Raw genomic sequence first — 18,636 nt, forward strand, 5'->3', positions numbered from 1 at the left:
GGGTGCAGGCGAGCGGGTTGTACAACGCGCTCGTTGGCTGCAAAAATACACATCTGCAGTCGCCTTTTCAGGGAACTGACAGAGCGAGCATTGACGGCAAAAAAAAAAATTTTTTTTTTTTTTTTTTTTTTTTTTTTTGCCAGTAGACCTGGGATCGAACACGGGTCTATCGCGTGAAAACCTGAGAATCTGCCACTGGGCCACAGGGGAAGACACAAAGGCATTTATATAGCGCGAGTATTATCAGAGAAACCTGTGTTTCTGTGTAGGAATGAGCACTGGGCAGCGGGCATTTTGCTTACACTCATAACACCATCGGCCGTGGCCGGAACACCAGAAAATACACTCTATGGGATTTATCTGGGTAGCCGTAAAGCGGCGTTTGTGTGCAGGCAAGCGGGCTGTGTCGCCGACTTGTTTACTGCAGAATACACTGGAACAGTCGCATTTACTGGAACTGAACGAGCGAGAAGTTGCCATAGAAACAGAGAGCGTCAACATGCTGGCGTTGTTTGCAGGCGTGCGTGCATTACAACAGACTCGCTCACTGCAGTATGACATTTCCAGTCGCCTGAACTTCAGAGGGGAATGAGAAATGTGTTAGAAATAGAATTCGGCCCGGCCGCAGCGGGACATTATCACTCTTTTCTCCTTTCGCCAGTGACGCGCGGGAACCATAGAAACGGTGTTTGGGTGCAGGCGAGCGGGTTGTACAACGCGCTCGTTGGCTGCAAAATGCACATCTGCAGTCGCCTTTCAGGGAACTAACAGAGCGAAGCATTGGAGGCATAATTAATCTGCCGTTAGACCGAGATTCGAACCCCGGTCTCTCGTGTGAAAAACCAAAGATTCCGCCACTGAGCCACAGGGGGGAACACAAAGGCTATCAGATGCACGAGCATATAATAGCGTCAACATGTTTTCTTCGGCGTTTGCTTGCCCGCTGGTGATTGACGCGTGAATGGGGCGCAGAGGCAGGGTAGCTTTCTTGTACGTAAAGAAAAACTAACCCCGACCGTCCGCTTCCAGCCTCCCCTGTGAACGGCGCATTTTGCGCGGCTCGAACAGAGGGAGAGAGAAAGCTAGCCCCGTGACCGTCCGCTCCTGACATCCCCTGTGAACGGCGCGGTTTGCGCGGCTCGAATAGAGGGAGAGCAGGTATCATCCTCCAAGCAGGCAAGGCAAGCGGGCGCACCGGCGAGCTTTGCGGGTTGGGGGGGAAAGGGGCGTCTTGAAAAAGACGCCCGGCTCTTTTAGTGCAATGAGAGTGTGTGTCGCGGCGGCGAACACACACACATACACAAAACACAGTAACAGAGAAAAGGATATGTACGCCGGAAAGCGTCAGCAGGAACGGCGACTGAAGGCGGCGAGTTGTCGACCGGCAGCTTCAGATGCAGAGTAATCCCGCTGGGTGCTTGCAATCAGACGGCGCGGCTTCCTCTCAGGATCCAGCGATGCGTGAGCCCGCTGAAGAGATGAAAAACTGACCAAACCAGCCTCTCTGGGCCGTATTTATAGCCCTGGCCCCACCCGATTTCTCATTGGTTCTGACGTCATGAGGAGCCTCTATCGATAGGCTGGTGCAGTTGCCGCAGAGCAGCCAATGGGCGCGCGAGCTGTCTCGCCCATGTCTGCATGCTGCTGCAATGCGTTTTACATTATTGCAAAATTAAGGATAATTTTTGGCTTCAATATCTCGAGGAAAAGAGGTTTTCCCCTAGCGTAAGATATCTTACGCAAGTACGAGAGACCTCTCGTAAGAGAACAGGAACTATTGTCATGAAATAAAGAGTAAGGGTGTCACGATTTCGATTTTAAATCGAAATCGATCGAAATGAATGCTCAATCTCGATCATCGAATCAACAAATGGAATCGTCGATGCTGCCACGCCCCATATGTCACGTCAGCTCGGCTTGCCTGTAATAGGTAAAACTCCTTTTCTCGAGAATATTGAAGCCTTTATTTTTAGAACGCATTGCAGCTGCACAGCGAGGGCATCATAGCTCGTCTGAGCGAGCTGGCTGTGCTGCGGCAACTCGTCGAACCTATGGCGAGTTAGCAGTGGCGTGCGGTCCAATGGGAGCGCTTGGCGCCCTGCCAACCTCGAGCGCGGCAATTTGGACGCGGCTGAAGTGTATGAATTCAGAGAAAACTCGCCAAAGGACTTTAGGTTTAAATCGACTGAAGCGAAGTACCGGATATGAGCGAAATAGCACGGCAAGGTAACGCAGTACTCGTTCCCTTATCTCTAAGGGAACCGAGGTTACGCAAGTAAGTATGTTCCCTTTCGAGGACGTTCTCTCGTACTGCGTTGCAAACGCTGTGGGAACCCAATTTAAAACGCCGTGCTATCCGCCTGTGACTGCTCTGAGGAGTCCAGGGAGCCCCGGGACTATAATAGGTAATAGGTTATATTGTTTAAGTTTCCAGTTGACTTAAGATATAAGTTATTGTTACATTATGTTGTTGTTAAACGTTTTAAATTTGACAATGTAGTGTGTGGTACATTGCGAACAAAGGTCAGATATTATTATATTGCATAAAAGTCTAAAAATGGCATAGCTTGTGCTTTAAAAAAAAATTTTTTTAAATCGAGAATCGAATCGAACCGTGACTTTAGAATCGAAAATGTAATCGAATCGAGGATTTGGAGAATCGTGACACCCTTGATAAAGAGTGTTTTCAGCAGATCTGTATATTGATGAGCCTCAGACTATCAACACTCATTCAACAAGCCATTCAGGATCATCAGCAGATCATCTCACTTTATTCTGAGTGTTTGCTGTTAGAAACACATTATTTGAATCAGGATAGATGATAAAAGCCTGTAAAACTGCTCTATTGAAAGACAATACTGTTGCATCACCATCTGACACAAATAAAACATAAAACCAAACCAAACTTAATTAACCACCTCATCTAAATAACTCCAACAGCATAATCTTAATATCTAAGATATATTTTGATTTTCTAGTAATTACAATCATTGCATAATGTTCAAAACTGACAATGATCCTAAAAAACTCATGCTCGCTGCTGCTGCACTAAATGTTTATTTCAGAAGGAAGACGCCAGAAAAGACGCACAAGTATCGCTGTGATCGATGAAAACAATACAGAAATGAGTCTGTCGCTTAATCAAACTGAATAGAGTGTGTGTGATGGTTGTGTAAATATGAGAAATACCGCAAACTGCTCTCCTCACCTCAGGACTCCTTCTTCTTCTTCTTTCTAGTGATGGTTGGTTCGTGAACGAATCGTTCTTTTGAACCGGTTCTTTTCAGTGAACCGGTCGAACCAGAACACTAAATCGGACTGAATCGTTTAAAACAGTTCGCATCTTGCGTCAGCGCTGATCCACAAATAACTAAAGTTACTCACTTTTGGACATGCCTGACACAGTCCCTCCGACTCGAAATAAACAATACCCCGGAGTATATGTTACTCCAGTAACTCCAACAGTTTACTGAACTGAACTGAGACATGTTGTCCTGAGAGAAGTGATGAGCACGAGCAGCTGATACTGAGCATGCGCGCACTATTATGATACTAGGGTTGTTTGAGATGCGCCAGAGAATTGTTGCGCCTTGCCCCAGTAGCCTCGCCCAGGGACGGACTGGGGCTAAAAAACAGCCCTGGACTTTCTCCCAAATAGGCCCATCATCCGGTCATTCGCCTCTAGCCATGTGCAACAGACTAGCCAGGATGTCCTGATAGAGACAGAGCGCAACGCGTCATAATCTGAAGACCACGCCCACCAAGGGGGAAAACAAACGAACTGTCTCCATTGACTTTGCATTGCGAGAGGCTGCCTCCTCGTCATTTCTTGCTTCTAACAAAAGACAGAATAATGCCTAAAAGCTGCTGTGTGACAAGGTGTACAGCAAACAAGCTAAGAAACCCAGAAATAAGTTTTCATAAGCTGTCGACCCAAAAAACGAGCGTTTGAGGACATAAAAGTGGATACAGGCTGGAACGAATGGGTCAATTGTGGGCTCCTGACACTCAGTATGCACTAAAAATACACTACGTGTGCAGTAAGTTAAACATTTGGTCACTGGTGAGTCAAATATCCAAATGTCAGTTTTATATATTATATTTCTGTAAGATAAACTATCCTGTGTTGCCGATTACGGTTTCCTCCAGCGGGTGTACGTTAGTTCTCATAGTAATGAGACACGTGACGCTCTGTCTCAACTGCCTGTATCCACTTTTATGTCCTAAAAACACTAGTTTTTTGGGGTCGAGAGCTAATAAAAACTTATTTCTGGGTTTTTTTAGCTTGTTTGCTGTACACCTTGTCACACGGCAGCTTTTAGGCATTTGTCTGTCTTTTGTTAGAAGCAAGAAATGACAAGGAGGCAGCCTCTCGCAATGCAAAGTCAATGGAGACAGTTCGTTTGTTTTCCCCCTGGGTGTGGGCGTGGCCTAAATGCGCTCTGTCTCTATAGGCGGATCTTTTGTGACGTCATTGTTTATGTTTGTCGCGTTGCATCATGGGAATCGTGTGGCAGGAAACACCGCTAGATACCTGTAATTTGATTGTTTTGCACGTTTGGAGGAGGATTTAGAGAAGAGGATGGTTCACTCTTGCTGTGTGGTCGAGTACGGCTCGTTGGGGGCCTGATAAAAAGTTTTTTCGAATTCCCTCCGAAAAGGATCGCGAAAAACGAAAGAAATGGTTGCGTGCAATTAGGCGATTGAACCTGGACGCTCCGAAGAAAGCCTGGATTCCTGCAGCTAACGTTACTGATCGAGTTTGTGAGGCTCATTTTGTTCATGGTAGGCCTAAGTCTTAGTGACTATGTATTTATAGAAGATTGAATAAAAAAATTAATAAAACTGAGTCAAATCAACCGAGTCATATGTTTTCGCGTTCTGATTCAGGTGTCCCAAACCGCGATCCACAGCACCCAGACTATGTTCCTCACATCAAAATGGGCTATTCTGGATCGCAAAACTTAAAAGCAAAAGAAAAGGCTGTTCTAACCTCTGCTTTTAGCACGATCACTGCTTTCTGTTTGGCAGAAAAGATCGGCCCAACTTTTCGAAAAAACAAAATAATCATAACGTTAGGCCTCCAGACTTTTGAAAGCCTTTAATCTTTCATGAGTGAAGGGTCCAGGGGTTTCTATTAAATAAGAATAAATGTCTCCCCAGCAGATTGGTGGCCAAGACACGGGCAAGTCGGACCAACGTTTTTTGTCATCCCAGATCTCATATGGGCTTTGAATAACTTCGATTTTGTCACCAATACAAATTTTGAGCTTCTCTCCAAACCTCCTCCGGTCTTCAGATGTTAAAGTGCTTATATATTGTGGATTTCGCCCGCTAACTCTCTTGAAAGTGCTCGTCGCGTCTTTACTGCCCGCAATACTGTTTGTTTTGTTGCCACACAACCACTCGCGCATGCGTACAAAGATGTCAACAAAGATCCTCCTATACTATGCCACAATACTGTAGCCTATCAGACAAGGTATTCACAGCAAGTAACATCTCAAAACCAATGATGATAATTGGGGTTGTGTTTATTAATGAAGCCTCAGCCTTCAAATAAAAACAAAAAAATGTACAATGCCATAAAATATAAATAATGAAATGTCAATTGCTACAGAAACCCCAAATTACACAAACTTGTAATTATAAAACATAGTTACTATATACCAGGGGTTTCCAACCTTTTTGTGTGCAAGGGCTACCTCAAGGGATAAAATAATCTAGAAGGGATTTTTATTTGTTATACTCCAATATTTATTATACATATAACATGGTGAAGCTTTTTTACCTGTCACCATCATATGGGAAATAATAAAATATCTTGATATTCTGGTTCAGACTTACAAGCGTTTAAAAAAAAAAAACAATTCCTGAAAAATGATGAAAATATTAATAGATTTTTTTGTTGATTTTCTTTAAACCTATTGTATGTGTTATCAAAAACAGTAGCCTAAACATTTAGTATAAATATACATGAAAAAATAAATAAATAAATAAACTGCCATTACTTCTAAACAAAACATTAGGCCTACTGCATTACATTTAATACATTTATACATGACTATATTAATATAACAGCTAGCATTTTTTATATGAATACAGGCACATTTCTGCCAAAAACATTTGTTTTACTAAAGTTAGGTTAATTCATAAGTTGTGGTGTGAAATGTCTTCTAACTGGTTTGTTCTTGGAACAATATGTTTCGCCTGTTTTTTGCGTCAATATGTTGAGAATATTATATCAGCGCTGTTTCATCTGGCTTTTAACAAGCTTAAATCACATAGTCATTTGTGTGTTTATAAGAGAGATAGAGAATTCTGCGCTGAATTGAAATGGTTCTCAGTGGATCGCGCAGTGTAATAATGTTCGCGTGATCCGCACTGCTGCTTTGGCCGCGATCGCTGTTTTTTGGGCCGAGCTGATAATGCTCTGCGCTGCTCAGATCAAACCAGTTTTGTCCCGCTTTTTGAGCGTTTGCCATTTGATGTTTCTCATATGCAACGCAAATGACAGTGTATAATCAAAGAGAGTTGGGTAATTTTGTAGAGGCAAAAGTTCAAATTGAAACGTTTAGTTGAAAAGGTCGCAAAATGATACCATTTATTCGAAGTCTGGAACCCCGACGGCAGGTTGGGGCTATTTATAGAATGTGTTTGTGGCATAGACAGTATATAAACGGGTTTGTGGCTAGGCCGACTCTTCTTCCTCAGTTGTTGTTTTTTACACGTAGCATATAAGTGATCGTATTAGTGCCCCTGCTGTTGGCTGTTCATATTGCTTTATTAGACTTTTTTTTTTTTTTTTTTTTTGCCAACGGCCCTCGGTTGGACGGCCGTTCTGGACTTTTCCAGAACGCACAGATTGTCAGTCCGTCCCTGGCCTCGCCTGAAATGTAGTCGAGAGTAGGCGCTGCAGTGAGAGGAGAAGGAGTGAAGAAAGTGCAGGCAAGACGGACAGTTCTCTCTTCTCGCAGTGGATCTGACACCTGTGAGATCACAGCTGAATATCACGGGATTCGTGCTCGTGAACAGTGTTGGTAAAACTGGATGCAATTTAAGTTCTGTTGCTTTTAAATGAGAATAAATATGAACAAGACACCCAAAGAACTTGTTATTTAATTCCATTCCAAATACATGTTTATCCATCATTTTTACTTTAATACAGACATGTATGTTTATATATATTTATCTATCTATATTTATATCACATAACAAATAGAAATCACACTGTCAGAAAGTTTGGGTATATTCCCTTATAATTTATACACATAAAAACATGATATCAGAGTTTTAAAATCAAGGAGCGAGGAAACAAGGATATTGAGAAGCACCCAGAGGTTCTCGAAAGAGGCGTGTTCGACTCGGTCGGTGTATGACATAAAAGTATCGCGAGAGCGATTACAGAACTGATGGCTCCATATGCTTTCTAATCGCTCTCGCAGTATTTTCTGCGGAGCGCCGGCGCCGCCTCTTACAATGCAGGCTCTAATTAGTGATGGGAAGTCCGGTTCTTTTCCGCGAACCGGTTCTTTCGGACAGTTCGTTTCAATGAACCGGTTCAAAAAACCGGTTCACCAGTTCCTTTACGTCATCACGTAATGACGGCAATTCTATCATCCCGGCGGATAAATATACATTCAAATAAAGGCATTTGTAATCATAACTTCAGTTAAATAATAGTGCTCATCGTCATAATCATCTTGGATAGGTTTCTTACATTTACGTTTTGAAAATTAACCCTGTAGTAGGCCTAAGGCGATGTTTTACATGTCTTAAAGTGAATAAACTTCATCATTTTTATTTTTATTTGTAATTAAATAAACTTACATTTCGCCGAATTCGGCCCCTCATTCAAGTCCTTGGTTCACCCGTGCTCATGGATCAGCACAGCGCATAGACAGTAACACAGCATCAGTTGGCCAAAAGAAAGTTCGGTTCAGAGACGGTGTTGTTATCACGCATGCGCAGTCTCTCCAGCTCGTCGGTTCTTCGTATCGAACGTGTCCGAAAGAAACAGTTCTCGGATCTGTACTGGTGATGCGAGAACTGCTGCAACAACCAGTTCTTGACTCGAGAACCGTATGCCTGTGTGTGAGCTGAGCACTACTGAAACACTAGGCTATAGCCTTATTCAGTCGACAAAACAAAAAACTTGATGCATATCTATGTTTAATACGTTATGTTTTGATTAACACATTATAAACATTTACTTTGCACCCTTTAAAACCTTGGCAAGAGTTTACGTCAAAAATGTATATCAACTTACTTAGAAATTAAATGATCTGTTCCAGAAAATAATGTTTTAGTATAATAATAAATGTTTAGTTTTACAATCCATTCATTGTGTTTCCAATCTTTAAAAATAAAACAGTGAAAAATGTTTCTAACATGTTTTATTTTGTTAGACTTATTGATGTTCAGTAAAATACTTCAGATTTGCATGCATTTCGTCCCTCTGAAAAAAATGCACGCATGCTCAGCTCATCAGCTCATCGGTTCTCTGTATCGAACGTGTCCGAAATAAACAGTTCTCGGTTCTGTACTGGTGGTCCGAGAACCGCTGTACCTGTACGTTCGGTAGTGCGCGCATGCTCAGTATCAACTGCTCGTGCTCATCACTTCTCTCAGCACGTCTCAGTTCAGTGAACTGTTGGATTTACTGGAGTAACATATATGCCTACTCTGGGATATTGGTTTATTTTGAGTAGAGGTGACTGTCAGGATTCAGGCATGTCCGAAAGTGAGTAACTTTACTAACTTGTTGTGGATCAGTGCTGACGCAAGACGCGAACAGTTTCGAACGATTCAGTCCGATTTAGTGTACTGGTTCGACCAGTTCACTAAAAAGAACCGGTTCAAAAGAACGATTCGTTCACGAACCGGACATCACTAGCTCTAATGTATATCGCTCAATCCAAGATGGCGCCGTGCATGTGGCAGCCTGTTGCAGCAGCTCTGAATGTTTTTAACCTATTTTATCTTTTTTATCTTCTTAACTTTTTTTATCGATGTCTGAGGAATGTGTTTAAGTGTGGACCCAAGCTTGAGAGTATCAAGAAGCATTGGATTGTGATTCTTTTTATTTTGGCATTCTTAATTGGAACTCTGGGGACAGTTTCAGGAGCACCAAACTTTAGCTCCATAATTTATTCAAAAGAACAATTATTGGCACTTCAACATACAGCGATGTCATCTGTACCTAGAATGGAGATCCCTACGGAACTAAGAAGGAGGAGAAGAGAGTGTAGAGCTGGAGTAAAGCACCGAATGAAGAAAAGGAGACATAGACCATTTTTACCTGTGATTATTATGGGAAATGTCCGGTCGCTCGGGAACAAAATGGAGGAGCTTACGGCACTAACAAAGATGCAACGGGAGTATCGTGAGTGCAGTTTTATGTGTTTTACGGAGACTTGGTTGAACGAGAGAACGCCGGATTCGGTTGCAAAACTGGATTGTTTTCATCTTGTGCGAGCGGACAGGTGTGCTTCGGAGACGGGTAAGAGGAAAGGAGGAGGGCTGGCACTGTTTGTTAATGAACGCTGGTGCAATCCGGGTCATATCACGGTTAAAGAAAAACTGTGCAATAAGGATATTTAACTACTTGTGGTGGGTCTGAGGCCGTATTATTTGCCAAGAGAATTTTCTTACGTGATAGCGGTAACGGTGTATATCCCTCCTTCGGCCAATGTGACTAATGCTTGTGAACATATTAATACTGTTACAGCCAGGATGCAGCTAAAATATCATCAATCACTGATTATTATCTCTGGTGATTTGAATCAAGCATCTCTACAAAATACTCTCCCCACGTTTACTCAGTATGTGGACTGTGATACGAGAGACAATAAAATATTGGACTTGTTTTATGCAAATGTGAAAGAAGCCTATAGATCATCCCCGCTTCCTCCATTGGGACGATCGGATCATAACCTTGTTTACATTAGGTCTGTTTATGTGCCGGTTGTGAGGAAGCAACCGCCAGTAATGAGAACAGTTCAGATATGGTCCGATTCAGCCTATGAAGCATTAATGGACTGTTTTGAAACAACTGATTGGGAGGTTCTGTGCAAACCACATGAAGAGGACATTGATAGTTTAACTGAATGTATTACAGATTATATTAACTTCTGTGTTGAAAACACAGTACCTACCAAAAAGATCAAATGTTATTCAAACAACAAGCCTTGGGTCACTTCGGAGTTAACTCGTATTATTAAACGAGAAAAAGAGGGCCTTTCTAGTGGGTGATAAGGATGAGCAAAAGAGAGTACAGAGGTTACTAAAAGTTAAAGTTAGAGAGGGGAAAGAGAGTTATAAGTTAAAAATGGAACAGAAACTACAACAAAAGAATGTGAGAGGGGTTTGGAAAGATCTAAATATGATGTCTGGACATGAAAATAAAGTAAGGAGGTATATTGCCCCTGGTGGTCAGACATGGGTAGATGGATTACATTTATTTTTTAATAGATTTGATGCTGGGTCTAATGATGATCTTGAACATCTCCCGCTACCACAGAGCTCTCCACTATATCTACCCCCAGCTATTAGCTCATCCTTTTCTCCCATTTCTCCCATTTGTGAGTATATTCCTGGATTTTCTATGTCAGTTGAACAAGTAAGAAATGGGTTAAGGAGAATTAAGATAAACAAATCTCAAGGTCCGGATGGCATTAATCCTAGAGTCCTTAAGGCCTGTGCTGATCAGATTTGTAGGGTGGTTCACTATATTTTTTATTTGAGTCTGCGCTTGGAGAAATTACCTGTTTTATGGAAGACATCATGCATAGTACCCGTACCCAAGTTAACAAATCCCAAGGAGTTCTCACATTATAGACCAATAGCTTTAACCTCACAGTTAATGAAGGTGTTTGAGACACTAACTACTAGATTATTTAAAGTCAGTATTGTGTAGTGCTGTGGATAAACTTCAGTTTGCTTATAAAACTGATGTCGGGGTTGACGATGCACTTATATACCTCTTGCATAAATCTTTAAGTCATTTAGAGACCTCGGACAGTACTGTCAGAATCACTTTCTTTGACTTCTCTAGTGTGTTTAATACTATTCAGCCCTCACTACTACAAAGTAAGATGGAAAATGCTGGAGTACATCATGGTATGGTAAATTGGATAATTGACTATCTTTCAAATAGACCACAGTATGTGATGATGCAGGAATGTGTCTCAAGTAGTGAAGTGCAGCACTGGAGTCCCTCAAGGAACGGTTCTTGCTCTATTTTTGTTCACTTTTTATTTATATTTACGCATTTGGCAGACGCTTTTATCCAAAGCGACTTCCATTGCATCCTATACATTTATACATAGGTATGTGCAATCCCCTGGGATCGAACCCACAACCTTGCGTTGTTAACGCAATGCTCTTACCACTGAGCTACAGGAAAGATATTTTATACGTCAGATTTTCAGTATAATTCTAAATCCTGTCACCTTCAGAAACTTTCTGACGACTCGGCAATTGTTGGCTGTATAACGGACCATGAGGAGAGTGAATATAGGGAGCTACTAAAGAGTTTTGTGGACTGGTGTGAGAAAAATGGTCTCAGGCTAAATGCTAGTAAGACAAAGGAAGTTGTTGTTGATTTTAGTAGATTTCCTCAGCAAGTGGTACCAGTAAAAATAAGAGAGTCAGAAGTTGAGATTGTAAAAACGTACAAGTATTTGGGTGTATATTTGAATAATAAGCTCAATTGGTCTGACAACACGATGCAAGTTTATAAGAAAGGTCAAAGTCGGATTAATTTGTTAAGGCGACTGAGGTCCTTTGGTGTAAGTCATGTACTACTTAAGACCTTCTATGACTCTGTGGTCTCATCTGTGATTCTGTACTCTGTCACAAGTTGGGGAGGGGGACTGCTAGAAAAGGAGAAGAATAAGTTAAATAAACTGATAAAGAAGGCAGGTTCTGTTGTAGGGAGTGTGTTACCCACCTTAGAGGTGATAATACAGAATAGAATGATCGGGAAACTCTCTTCTATGATGACTCATGATTGTCATCCCCTAAATGAAATAGTTCGTGATTTTATGAGAACTCACAGCTTAAGATTAATCCATCCACGCTGTCACAGGGAGCGTTATAGGAAGTATTTTTTTCCCAACTGCATATAATCAGTGTTATTCAAGATGATATACTTTTTAGGATTATGTTTTTTTGTATATAATCACAATGCTTTGCAACTTGATACTGGAGAATGAGTCTTGTGTTGTTTGTGAATATTGTCTTAAAGTTGTTTTAATTTATTCATTGTATGGTTGTGCTGCTGTGACTAGGGCTGGGATAAACGGCTGGGATTAATTAATAAATTAATTTTTTAAACGATTAATCTAGCGATTCATTTTTCCAGTCCGATTCGATTTCGATTCGATTCGATTATCTCCCCAATCCCCATTAATTGACTAATAGCAATTTATACATGTTAATTTACATATCTGAATGAAAAAAACATGAATTCCGTAACATTGCAATATATGTTTATTGCTCTTAAAATTCCAAAATAAAAGACTATACAAGTGCATAGTAATGCATTATTAGTCAGAGGTAGCATTCAATAAAACCTTAAAGCCTTGAAAACACATAGCTTACTGAAACAAGCTTACTGAACACATAGGGCCTAGCTTACTGAAAAAAAGTTCTTCTTTCAGATGAAAATAACAACAACTTGATGTCTAGCATTCAATAAAAAACTAAAAAGGTCACCCAAAATACTTGTTTAGAGCAATTGAAAGAATACAGTAACCAATGTAAACTTGAGGGCTTTAAGCTAATACAGAGAGTGCTTTTCCAACAAAAAATAAATACAAATTAACAGTGGGAGCCAGCAGCCTGTCATGGCGTCCTTCCTGAACCAACAGAATTGAACATTTATGTTGAAAACACATAGTCCTAGCTTACTGAAAAAAGTGCATCTTTTAATTCTTCATTCACATAAAAATAACAACAACGTATAGTAATAAAAAAATAAATAAAAAAAAAACGAATAAAAAAAAAGTACTTAACTAGAATTTAATAAATGGAACATTATTGTAAAGTGTTACCGATTTGTTATACACCGATTCAGACGTCTCGTGAGTTCAGTGTTGGACAGATCAGTTGTTTTAACCATTCATTAAAGTGAATCGGTTCAAATGAGTCATTAGTTCGCGAATCGGACGTGTCATGCGTAGCCTACGGCAAGCGTTGTGTGATTATCCTGGCAGTTTATTTTTTACCACAATTCACACTCCGCGGTAATTCAAGAGAAAAAAATCTCCAAATGCTCCATGTGAAACTTTGGTCTTCCGCCCTTTTTCTATCGTGTCTAATGATTTTTATTTATATGCACGAGGGAGAGAGAGAGAGCAAGACAGCGCTCGTGTTGTTTGAAGACGGTGAGTGCGCGCGCGCGGCCGGGGCTCTCTCTCGTATTTATATGCGCCCTGTCAAGCGCAGTCAGTCATTCTATTCTACATCACTCACCGATCAAATAAGGCTTTGGCAGCCACCAAAAAAAAATCAATGCAGGAAAACCCCTGATAGAATGATGGTCCGGCCATCGCGTATCAGCGCACATAAGGTACACACTGTGAAGTAATTTGCAAACGTTTTTTAGAGAAATGAAAACAGGTCGACGAATCGACGCGCATATTTTGCGTCGACGTATTTTTTGCATCGACGTCATCGATGACCTCGACGCATTGTCCCAGCCCTAGCTGTGACACCTAAATTTCCCTCCGGGGATTAATAAAGTTAATCAATCAATCAATCAATCAATGCAGGCTGCAGCACCCCCTGACGACAGCGGTTTCACTACATTGGAATTTAAGATGACATGACTTTTAAAAAACTTTTTGTTTTTCAACCTGTTTTTTAAGAACACCTTCAACCTTCATAAAATGACTCTAAAGATTATTTCGTTTTTATATGTTGTCGAATAGGGTTTTATGACTAAAAGAAATTAATTTATCATAAGGCAATAAGCCGATCTCGCATGGAGTGAGTGACGTGACATTCATTTAATGCATGTGAAAAAAAATTAAATATAGACGTACTGACTAAAGCATTAATCAGCATTAGGGCTGTTCACACAGAACGTCAATCATTCCACTCTGCTACTTTTCCATTGTTTTTCAGTGTGAACGCACTACTCGAGTTGAACTGTTGTGCTCGCGTCTCGCGCATGACACAGCATTCTCAAAACGCAGCACTCAAGTTAAAATAAGTTCAACTAAAACGCGCCTCGAGACCTTGTGGTTTCCCCCCATTCCACTGCCCGCGTTTGCCGTCTTGCGTTTTCGCTTTGAAAGATTATGTTTCTGTGTGATAAGGTATTATGCAGATTTGTGTGCTGTGCTTTTTAAAATGTATCATGAGTTCTGAGCGTTCTCTCATTCGTTTGTATGTTCATCTTTTTGTTTGGGCTGCTTAATATTAGGATTTTGTTTAAAAAAACTCTACCATAGCACCGCCCCGCAATATCAAGCCCCACCCATTAAGCCCCGCCCCCAGCATCCGCCTGATAAAATATGTTCCCGCGGCTCTGCCGAAAACCTGTTTCTTTCGGACGCGTCCGACATACTGAGAACTGATGAGCTGGAGATACTGAGCTTGCGTATCATTATTTTCCCCGGACGAAATACATGCTACCTTATTATTTTGTTGCAAACCAAAAAGGGTTACAAAATAAAACATATTGGAAATGTTTATGACTTAATTACTGTATTATCACTGTATGAGTTTTTGAAACAACAAGCAAGGGTGATTTATGAAATTCCTGTACTGTTAAATAAACTGTTTTAATAAAACTGTCAAAGTGTTTCAAACAATACACCATTCAAATTTAACAAAGAAGAATTGTTGAAAACTAGTGCACTTGCACACTGCACTGTATTTAACTCAGGCAATGCATGTATTTAAGTCTTCAGGCAATGACTTATATTGCGTTATATAAAAAAGTGCACTTGCACATATAACTCTTCAGGCAATACCTGTTGTTATCTGTAAATAACAAATGTCATCTTGCATTATCAAAAAAAAAAGTGCAAAAACTGTTTTAAACCAGAGCAGTGAAAATACAATAAAAGATACACAAGTAACAATATGCAACTTAGTCATTTGACCCTCTCTTTGGTGCGTTGTCTTACAAGGGTAGGTTTGCATTCAGAAAAACAATCTGCCTAACTTTGTTTGGACTCAGTCTGTTTCGTCTTTCTGAAATAATCGGACCTGTTTTGGAAAACACTCTCTCTGAAGGCACAGAGGCTACTATACAAAGTCTCCTTCTCATCACTGCTGTTAACCCTTAATGGTTAGACACAGCACCCTGCAATCGCTGGGCAACTTTTTGCAGTCCCCTTGCAATCAAAATGACCTTGGATGCAGTCACAAATGTGTTTCAATAAAAACACAAAAGAACTAAGTCAGATCTAATAAGTTATCATTGTTTATGCAAAGGGAAAAAAAGAGGATTGAAATATGACAAAATCATTCACTTATTTCAAATATTTCACTAGTGGAAGCAGTTCTATGCTAAATTAAATTATACATACCTTTCACCACTAATTTCAACAGTGACTTCTTCAAAGGGCTTCAAAATCTCACAGACATCCTTAAAGGGTTAGTTCACCCAAAAATGAAAATTATGTCATTAATGACTCACATGTCACTCCAAACCCGTAAGACTTCCGTTTCTCTTCTGAAGACATCTTACGTTACATCAGACAGCTGCTAACGTAAGACGCTGCTGACGTGTTATCTGGTGCGCCCGAGCTTCGGTTACAGTCTGAGGGAGAAGCACGGTGTATTCAAGCAGCGTCTTACATCAGCAGCGTCTTACATCAGCAGCGTCAATGTGGACTCGTGAACGCGGATGGAAAACAGACCGGAAGAGAATACGTTGAATAAAGTCGTAGTTTTTGTTAATTTTGGACCAAAATGTATTTTCGATGCTTCAAAACATTCTAACTAACCCACTGATGTCACATGGACTACTTTGATGATGTCTTTATTACCTTTATGGACGTGAACAATATACCGTCCATTGACTTACAATGGAGGGACAGAAAGCTCTCGGAATAAATCTAAAATATCTTAAGATGTCTTCAGAAGAGAAACGGAGGTCTTACGGGTTTGGAGTGACATGTGGGTGAGTCATTAATGACATCATTTTCATTTTGGGGTGAACTAACCCTTTAATCATGTCCCATTCATCAAGTGTCAGGGTTGGAAGGCTGGGGTTTACCAGTGCAATTGTAGCAATGATTGCTTCCTTCTGCAGCCAAAATCTGTTTAGCATGTAATACGTGGACTTCCATCTTTGTAATTACATCCGGCTTGAGCCTCAGCTCTTCAAGGCCCGTTTGTTTTTGTGTTGCCTTTAGTCTTTCTGTTGCAACAGTGCTTCTGTTGACATACTCAACAACACTCTTGACTTTTGTCACTGTCCCTTGAATGTGTTTTAAGCTTTCCCTCACAATCAGATTCAATGTGTGGGCAAAGCATCCGAGTCGCGGAACATGTCAACGTGTTGCGACACCTCCAGTAGTGACTGACAGATTAATCGAACACCTATAGCCTACTGACGTAATTGTGGCACAAAATCCTAAATAAATAGCCTAATTTTGTGATATTTAAAATATCAGTTAAACTAATTAAAGTGCATTAATATTTTTTTCAAACGTGTTATTTGTGTCACGTCTGTATTTGTTTGGCATGTGCCACTGATTGTTTTGTAATAGGCTACCAGTGCTACTTTATGTTGTTTATCTCGCAAAGTCACAAACTGACCATTCTAGGAAAGACACGAAATAAATCTATCATGGGTCACTACGAATAGCGTATTAACAGTCGCGCCCGTTACTGGAAACCTTTTGATGCTGCACAGACGCATGCCAGTAGGTGTCAGTATAAGTGAGTGTAACACTGGCCAGCGCAAGATTCTCATCTGTGGCTTTATTAATATTTCAAGTCCTTCCAAAAAGTGTAAATAAATTAATTATTAAAAATCATTTGTTTGTTAGGCTATGTAGGCCTATCTGAAAAGGAGTATTCCGAGCTACTAGCAATATTCTTTATTTATACACGTGCAAAAAAGTGCTCAGTGCATTTAAAAAATTCAACAAACATTTGGTCGTGCAGGACCTTCCTCAGTACCTTTAATATAAAAAAAAAAAGAAGAAAAAAAAAAAGGAATTATTCAAGAAATAAAATAAATTTTTGTTGTACAAATTAACTATGTGCATGTTACATAATCTACATTATACTCCGGCACAACATAAAGAGACATGTCAGTTTTAGTGGCACAGGCAAACTGGCATGTACCAGTGGATATTGGCATGTGTCACTAAACGTGAGATGTGCCCAAAAATATTAATGCACTTTAATTTGTTTAATTGAAGTACTACAAGTACTACATAAACTCACACCAATAATCAACATCAAACATAAATAAACCCCTAAAATGCATACCAACATCACGTAATATTCACGTTGAATATTACGTGTAAATAAACATCACGTTCCGGGTGGCGCCAGAGTGCTATAAATAGCCGTCGATACCATCAATCACGTTTAATCTCTGTCGCTTTCGCACCCGGAATCAACACATCAGCGAACTGGTAAACCTATGTGAATGTACATGTATGCGATGTAAGTTTATTGTAAGAGGGCGATGGATATACGTTGAGTTTGAATGAACAAGTGCTATGGGTCTTGTTTGCACCCGGACCATAGCGGTAACAGAGGAGCGACAACTTACAATGTGTGTGTGTGTGTGTGTGTGTGTGTGTAGGGACTGAAGTTAACGTTTTTGACCACCAGCCACAGTGACTTTTTACCAGCCAGATTTTTCTCTGAAATATATTTTTCTTCATTTTCTCACCGGTTCCCAACACGCACACACATCTGTGCAACTGTCATTGTACTGTAGCCTACGTCAGCGTTGCATTATCTCATCCCATCTCACCAACAGTTTAATACTTAGTCGCACATCCAAACGTAGTCAGAGAAGGGCCTCATCTTCTTTTCGATCGCATGAACGTTCAGAAACAGCAGTCGCATCCTCTCAAACGGCGCTGCTTTCATGGACGTCAGTGCCTCGACCACAGCGGTGTCCTCCGGAAGCGCAGGCTTTGATAGTTTACAACTTATCGCTTTTTGATGACTCGTGGTCCTTAATTGTTTCTAATTTTAAGTTTTTAGTCCCGATTACAAAAGGATTTGACTTTGCTTTCTCTGAGCCATACACACGACAGTCACTGGAGTACATTTGTTCTGTACTGCTGTCATAAATCAGCCACTCACGAACCTTCCCGTTGTCGCCAATTGTCCACTTTGTATTAAAAATGTCTTTTTACTTTTTACTTAAGAAAAAAAAAAGGTATCCACTTCCTTCCTGTCACATGAGGCTGTCCTAACCCTACTTCCAAGAAGCATGGCTTCCAGCAACCCTCCCAAAGAAAGTATCGCTTTTTTAAGAAAGCGAGAATGATCTGTGGACAAAACTCGGGACCTTCCATCAGGTATAAAACGTCGTACCAGAATGCCATCCTTTAGGTAGAGTCTTTTCCACTGGCTCCAGTAGGCTTTAGTTGCTGGGCCGTAGGGTGACACATCTTCCCAGGAGGGTCGCTCCTCGCCTCT

General features: G+C 40.7%; 1 protein-coding gene across 1 annotated transcript in view; it reads right to left on the reverse strand.

The window, feature by feature from the left end:
- LOC309501356 (uncharacterized protein) overlaps positions 1–18,636 on the reverse strand; it is a 193,756-nt gene that overhangs the window by 13,616 nt on the left and 161,504 nt on the right. The window lies entirely within an intron of this gene.

This window comes from Leuciscus leuciscus (assembly GCF_965113295.1).
Source record: "Leuciscus leuciscus genome assembly, chromosome: 1".
Lineage (NCBI taxonomy): Eukaryota > Metazoa > Chordata > Actinopteri > Cypriniformes > Leuciscidae > Leuciscus > Leuciscus leuciscus.